We start from the raw sequence: 8,031 nt of genomic DNA, 5'->3' as shown, positions 1-8,031 counted from the left end.
AAGTCCGTGAGAGTGTGGAATGAACTGCCAGTGCAAGTGGTGTATGAGAGTTCAATGAGAGAAGTTTGGATAGGTACGCTTAAGAGGAAGTCATGGAGGGATTGCCTATGGAGTCTCTGTGGGTGGAAGTTAGGAACAGGAAGGGGTCAATAATTCTACTGGGTGTTCTTTTATAGACCATTCCACAATAACAGTGACATCGAGGAACAGTTACGGAGACAGATTCTGGAAAGGTGTAATAAAAACAGGGTTGTCATTTTAATTTCTCAAATATTGATTGGCATCTCCCTAGGGCAAGGGGTTTAGATGGGATGGAGTTTGTTAGGTGTGTTCATGAAGGTTTCTTGACACAATATGTCAATAAGCCTACAAGAGGAGAGACTGTACTTGATCTGGTATTGGGAAATGAACCTGGTCAGGTGTCAGATCTCTCAGTGGGAGAGCATTTTGGAGATAGTGATCACAGTTCTATCTCCTTTACCTTAACATTGGAGATGGATAGGAACAGACAAGTTAAGAAAGCGTTTAATTGGAGTACGAGGAAATATGGGGCTATCAGGAACTTGGAAGCATATATTGGGAACAGATGTTCTCATGGAAATGTACGGAAGCAATGTGGCAAATGTTCAGGGGATATTTGCGTGGAGATCTGCATAGGTACAGTCCAATCAGACAGGGAAAGGATGGCAGGTTACAGGAACCATGGTGTATAAAGGCTGTTGTAAATCTAGTCAAGAAGAAAAGAAAAGCTTATGAAAGGTTCAAAAAACTAGGTAATGATAGAGATCTAGAAGATTATAAGGCTAGCAGGAAGGAGCTTAAGAATGAAATTAAGAGAGCCAGAAGGGGCCATGAGAAGGCCTTGGTGGACAGGATTAAGGAAAATCCCGAGGCATTCTACAAGTATGTGAAGAGCAAGAGGATAAGACGTGAGAGAATAGGACCAATCAAATGTGACAATGGAAACGTGCATATGGAACTGGAGGAGATAGCAGAGGTACTTAATGAGTACTTTGATTCAGTATTCACTACGGAAAAGGGTCTTGGCGATTATAGGGATGACTTACAGCAGACTAAAAAGCTTGAGCATATAGCTATTAAGAAAGAGGATGCGCTGGAGCTTTTGGAAAGCATCAAGTTGGATAAGTCACTGGGATTGGAGGAGATGTACCCCAGGGTACTATAGGAAGCGAGGGAGGAAATTGCTGAGACTCTGGCGATGATCTTTGCATCATCAATGGGGACGGGAGAGGTTCCAGAGGATTGGAGGGTTGCGGATCTTGTACCCTTATTCAAGAAAGGGAGTAGAGATAGCCCAGGAAATTATAGACAGTGAGTCTTAATTCAGTGGTGGAAAAGATCCTTAGAGGCAGGATTTACGAACATAATATGATTATAAATCGTCAACATGGTTTCATCCAAGGCAGGTCGTGCCTTATGAACCTGATTGAATTTTTTGAGGATGTGACTAAACACATTGATGAAGGTAGAGCAGTAGATGTAGTGTATATGGATTTCAGCAAGGCATTTGATAAGGTACCCCATGCATGGCTTATTGAGAAAGTAAGGAGGCATGGGATCCAAGGGGACATTCTTTTGTGGATCCAGAATTGGCTTGCCCACAGAAGGCAAAGTGTGGTTGTAGATGGGTCATATTCCGCATGGAGGTCGGTGACCAGTGGTGTGCCTCAGGGATCAGTTCTGGGATCCCTACTCTTCCCGATTTTTATAAATGACCTGGATGAGGCAGTGGAGGGATGGGTTAGTAAATTTGCTGATGACACAAAGGTTGGGGGTGTTGTGGATATTGTGGAGGGCTATCAGAGGTTACAGCAGGTCATTGATAGGATGCAAAACTGGGCTGAGAAGTGGCAGATGGAGTTCAACTCAGATAAGTGTGAGGTGGTTCATTTTGGTAGGTGAAATACAATGGCAGAATATAGTATTAATGGTAAGACTCTTGGCAGTGTGGAGGATCAAAGGGATCTTGGGGTCCGAGTCCATATGACACTCAAAGCTGCTGAGCAGGTTGACTGTATGGTTGAGAAGGCATATGGTGCATTGGCCTTCATCAATCATGGAATTGAGTTTAGGAGCCCAGAGGTAATGTTGCAGCTACATGGGACGCTGCTCAGACCCCGCTTGGAGTACTGTGCTCAGTTCTGGTCGCCTCGCTATAGGAAGGATGTGGAAACCATAGAAAGTGTACAGAGGAGATTTCCAAGGATGTTGCCTGGATTGGGGAGCATGCCTTATGAGAATAGGTTGAGTGAACTCAGCCTTTTCTCCTTGGAGTGACAGAGGATGAGAGGTGACCTGACAGAAATGTATAAGATGATGAGAGATGATTGATCATGTGGATAGTCAGAGGCTTTTTCCCAGGGCTGAAATGACTAGCACGAGAGGGCATAGTTTTAAGATGCTTGGAAGAAGGTACAGAGGAGATGTCAGGGGTAAGTTTTTTATGCAGAGAGTGGTGAATGCATGGAATGGATTGCCGGTGATGGTGGTGGAGGTGGATACGATAGGGTCTTTTCAGAGACTCCTGGATAGGTACATGGAGCTTAGAAAAATAGAGGACTATGGGTAACCCTAGGTAATTTCTAAGGTAAGGATATATTTGGCACAGCTTTGTGGGCTGAAGGGCCTGTGCTGTGCTGTAGGTTTTTCTATGTATTTATGTTTCTTTCTAGGTACATGGATAGGAGGGGTATGGAGGGCTTTGATCCCAGTGCAGGTCAATGGGTGTAGGCAGCTTAGATGATCCAGCATGAACTAGTTGGGCCAAAGAGCCTGTTTCTGTGCTGTACTTTTCTTTGACTCTGACTCTATGACTTGTGAACTTCATTTGGATATTGCAAGTAGTGCTGGAAAACTCGTATACGTCCCTAAGAAAATGATGAATTAAAGCATTTTTAACAGATGATACAGCGAGTTGGATGGAATTGCTGGGTTGTGAAACCTTATTCAACATTGGAATTTATGTATTTGTCGATCGACTGATCTAGCCTTCATTTAGCTGGCATATGCCAGATCTTTAGACGTCTAAATCTGACAGATTTAACATTTTGTGTGCATATGTGTGTGTATGACTTCTGAAAGTGCATGTTCTGTAATTGAAGAATCATATATTTGGGATGTGCTAATTCCCACTCTTAATCTATAGCATTTTAAAGAGCTGTGGACAGTAAGGGAATCAAGGAATATGGGGACCGGGTAGTAAATTGGACAAACATGTTCTAGCATCTATTGGATAGTAGACCAGGCTTATAGGTCCACATAGCCAATGCCTAATAAAAAAAAATGTGCTGGTTCTGAAAATCTGGTTCAAATCGATAACTTGCTGGAATAACTGCATGGTTGGTAGTATCTGTGAAGATGGAAAATGAGCTACTGTTTTGGATTAAAGACTCTTCAGTGTAAAAGAGAGACAACAGCTTTAAGTTACAGAGAAGTTGGGAGAGGATCAGAAGAACAAAGGCAATATTGGTGATAAGTTCAGGCCAAGAATGCCTCAGGGAGGGTCCATTAGTGAATAACAAGTGTGATGTGTTGCAGATAGCAGGTCATTTCCAAATAATGGACAAAACACTGAGCTGACACCGCAGATTTACAACAAAAAAGGCTGATTCTAACAGAGAAGGGAAATTATCAGAATTTGGAGATTCAGTACTGAGTTCAGAAGGCTGCAATGTGCCCACACAGAATATGACCAATTCATTCTGTTTTTCATGTTTATATAAATGATATATGCTAGCCTTATGTTGCCATATGTATAATTAACTGGATTTAATTCCTTTCAACTAAATCTTGTGGGAGTGCTTGCAGATTCTAAAGATACAGCACTAGGGATTCCTGTTTACAACGAGTGTCTGGAAGTGAACTGGCATGCTTTAGAGTTGTGTTTTGCTTCTTCTGACAGTACATATGATGGCTGTCTTTTGAGCAGATACTCCAAAGCGAAGCCTTTTTTACTGCTATGTGGACAAACAAAAAATGTAGTGATTAGGATAAGGTAACACCAAAGTAAGTACACTATGCACCAGACCGGAACACAATGCTGTGAAAGATTTGATTACCAACAAGGCAACATAATGCTCATAATCTACTGTTAATGTATGTTCTTTAAGGTTCTCAAAAGGAGGTCCATTTAAGGCCAGTTACTCACAGGACCACCTGCCATTAGTAACCCTATATCCCTGCAACTGTGCTATTGAAAGGAACAGTGTGCAGGGCACATTCTTTGTCCAGGAGTAGAACAGAGTCTCCTGCAAATTCACGTGTAACCTTGTGTGCCTTGATTGGCTTGCCCTTTGAGATCACTTCAAACTTTATACTCAGAGAGAAATGACTCCATCTCCTATTTCACAAGAACAGGTAGAGGAACCCTGACTTGCCTTAAGATGAGACAGTCACCAGCCTATGTAGAAAACCACTTGCCAGAAATGGGTGAATTCTTGGAAGGCTTCAGTAGTCTCTTAAAAAAAAATAGACTTCCTGAAGGAGCTAATTTTCACCAAGCTGTCCAGATCCAACAGAGCTAACACAACACAACCACCCCTACTACCTAGCATAGCAACATGGAAGGAAGCCCATCAAATTCGTGTTGCCTTCCAGGACAATAACCCTATTAGCCTCATTCCCCCCTCCTTATTTATACCCTTCTATTTATTCTACCACACAAAAGCATTTTCAGATTCACTAGGATCTCTTTTGGGATTAATTTACTTTAAGGAGTATGACAGTTGACATTTTAACTACTAGCATGTGCTTGGAATGCAGGAGAAAACCCCCATGGCCATAAAAAGAATGTACAAGCTCTGACAGACAGCACCCAAGGTCAGAATAAAGCTCGAGTCGCTGGGGCTGTAAGGAAGTGCCTTTGGTTACTTACAGCTATTTTGTCCCTTAAAATTCATTGCATATGTTTTGTTTGGAATAAAATTGTGTTAAGTCATGCCATGTGAACAATCTCTAGAGCCATGGGGACACCAATTACCATCTGTTCATCAGGTACATTGAGTGGAGAGGGATCAGTACAATTTCACACATAGGAAGAGCTAAAGTTCCAATTACTTTATGGTTCAGCATTATCAGTAATGTATAACAGAGCAATATTTTCCAGAGCCCTGTGATTAAACTTCATTACAAACTAGTGCAACCCTCTTGAAGAGCATTTTCGACAACAATAATTTCATAAAGAAATTTCATATAGCCAATTTATTCCTTTTTCTTAATAGTGCTGGACACTTAAGCAAACACAATTTTAGAACTAATATTTGTTAAGTTCTGATAGGCCTCAGTATTTTTTCTTGATTCAAGCTATTCCCTGTTAGTTTGAAAAAAATCATTTTCAGGTAATCAATAGTATTCTTAAACAGTGACTCCAAGTATTGTTGTATCACGTAACTGCTAATAGCACTTGTGTTTGCTTATAGATCATCTGGGGAGTTTCCAATAAAGAGACAAGTTGGTGCTTTGTCATATAGGGGGCTTTTTGTAAGATTCAATTACACTTGATTTTCTTCATTCTTTGCTTTTATATCTGCCTGTGATATATCACAGAATAATTTCCAGTTTAATTGAACTTCATCCAGAGACTGAGGCCAGACTAATATTGCTTCAATATGACTGAAAAAATTGCGACTTTAAATTAAAACAGTGAAGGATATATTTTTACAGCACAATGGGAAATGAATTCAACAGATCATACCAAACGTTAAAACTAGAATCAAGTGTTATTTATTATACAAACCCCACAAAATGTCAGCAATAGATTTCATCACAGTTATTATTAATTAAAAAAGCATTATTGTGTATTGGTGTTGCAGTTGTTGAAGATTGCAACAAATGCATGACTAGATAAAAACGATGCATCTTTAAGTATTTTTCCAAATAGTATTTTGTTTTGTAAGCTTCCTTCCATGCTTTTATAAAGATGCTTGCCCTTTTTGTTGTTTCACAAGTTTGATATCTTGTAGTTTAAACAGCAAAGTCGCGTTCAACGCTGTAATTGATTGCTTGAAAATTGGATGATGAGATTACACCAGAATGAGTGTTCAAATGATACCGCACCTTGCTTTCAACTTTCAATCAGCATCTGCCTGCTTCACATGCCATTGATGCATAATACAGCATTCATCTTTACATCAAAGCTTTGACTGACTATATGCCAATGCTTACTACCATTATACTACCTTGGGCAGATTTAACAAAATTGAAGATTTTAATGCAAGAGTGGAATTTTATATTTTATGACATGTTACCCAGGATCTGAAGTACACTATTGAATTAACTACATTCCATTAACTTTGATGTGGTTCATTTGTATTATATTTTGTTGCAATTATTTCCTACTAAGGCTTTATAATTATAATTAGAAGCCATCGGAGGAACTTAATTATGTAGACAATCACAAAATACTGGAGGAACTTAGCAGGTCAAGCAGCACCTATAGAAAGGAATATACAGTCAATGCTTTGGGCCAAGACCTTTCATCAGGATGTTGTGATGTTGTTACAAGGATTAAACCTTCAATAATATTAATCAGTTAGATACAGAGAGGGTCTGTATTTACTGACAAGTACAGTATATGGCTCAGTTCACAAGCGTGTGAATTTACACAACTGATGACTTGTGTGCACAGCTATTAGGTTTCCCTGACCCTCCTTGAACAGTCAAAGAAGAGAAAAGGTAATACCCAGGGAAAAAATGCCTACACCGGCCGGGCATTCCTTGTGGTCCCAATGGGTCCTCCACATCCGTGATTTATCCTCCATTTTTATTCTTTTCCTTATCAGATCAATCAATGATGTTTCAATTTGGTTGGCTCAAGGTCATCTGACTGAGATGTGTCTGTTCTCATTGCGTGTGGCCCAGGGCTACAAGCAGTATTGCTTTATGGTTGCTTCCTTCAGCCTTGTGCCTTGGTGATTTCTTTTGTTCTGTCCCACTCAGACTGGTTCAAACCGGTCCATACCAGGTCAGTCAAACACTGGCGATGACCTGATCACAGGCTGTTCCTTCGGCAAGCCTGCATTTATAGAATAAAGAGCTTCTTATCTGAAAACGGCCTCTGCAGAAAACCCATTGTGTCCATGTTCAGTTGCTCTGATATAAGTTATCCTGGGCAAGATTCAGCTCACCAAATAGTTCACAAAATTGGAAGCTGCAAGGACAGTCGAACAAAATGCCTATACCTCCATTCCTGCAACTACGTTGTGAGAACAGACTTTTGCTTTACCTGTTTCCACTGGCCTGACCTCATTCCTGTCCAGTGATTGGCAGATTGCAGTTCTTTCTGGCCACATTATTCATCAAGAAGAATGTGTAACCTGCCCGAATGACTATCGTCTAGTAGCACTTAGATCTGCTGTGATGAAGTGCTTTGAGAGAATACTCATGAAACAGATCAAATCCTGCCTGAAGAGTAATCTGGATCTGCTCAAATTTGTCAACCGTCAGAGCAAGTCAACAGCTGATGCCATTTCATTGGCCCCTCGCTCAACACTGGAACACCTAGACAGTTAAAATGCATACATGAGGATGTTCCTTGTTGACTATATCTCAGCACTCAACACTATCATCCCTCGAAGCTCCATGTTCTGGGCATTGATATCTCCCTGTGCAACTGGATCCTTGATTTACTCACTTGCGGACCCCATTCGGTTCGGATTGGCAACAACATCCCCACCACAATCACCATCAGCACAGGGGCAACACAAGGCTGTGTGCTTAGCCGCTGATCTACTGCTTCATACCTATGATTGTGTTGATAGGTACAGCTCCAATGACATATGTAGATTTGCTGATGACACCACCGTTGTTGGCTGAACCAAAGGTGGTGATAAATCTGCATACAGAAGAGAGATGAAAATCTATTTGATTGGTACCACAACAACAAGCTCTTAGTTAATGTCAGCAAAATGAACGAGCTAATGATCGACTATAGGAGGAAGAAGCTAGAGGTCCATGAGCCAGTGATCATTAGAAGATCAAACTTGGAGAGTCGCTCCTTGGCGTAATAGAGTA

The sequence above is a fragment of the Mobula birostris genome, chromosome 16 (assembly GCF_030028105.1).
Source record: "Mobula birostris isolate sMobBir1 chromosome 16, sMobBir1.hap1, whole genome shotgun sequence".
In the NCBI taxonomy this organism is placed as follows: domain Eukaryota; kingdom Metazoa; phylum Chordata; class Chondrichthyes; order Myliobatiformes; family Myliobatidae; genus Mobula; species Mobula birostris.
Note: the sequence above shows the minus strand (reverse complement) of the source record.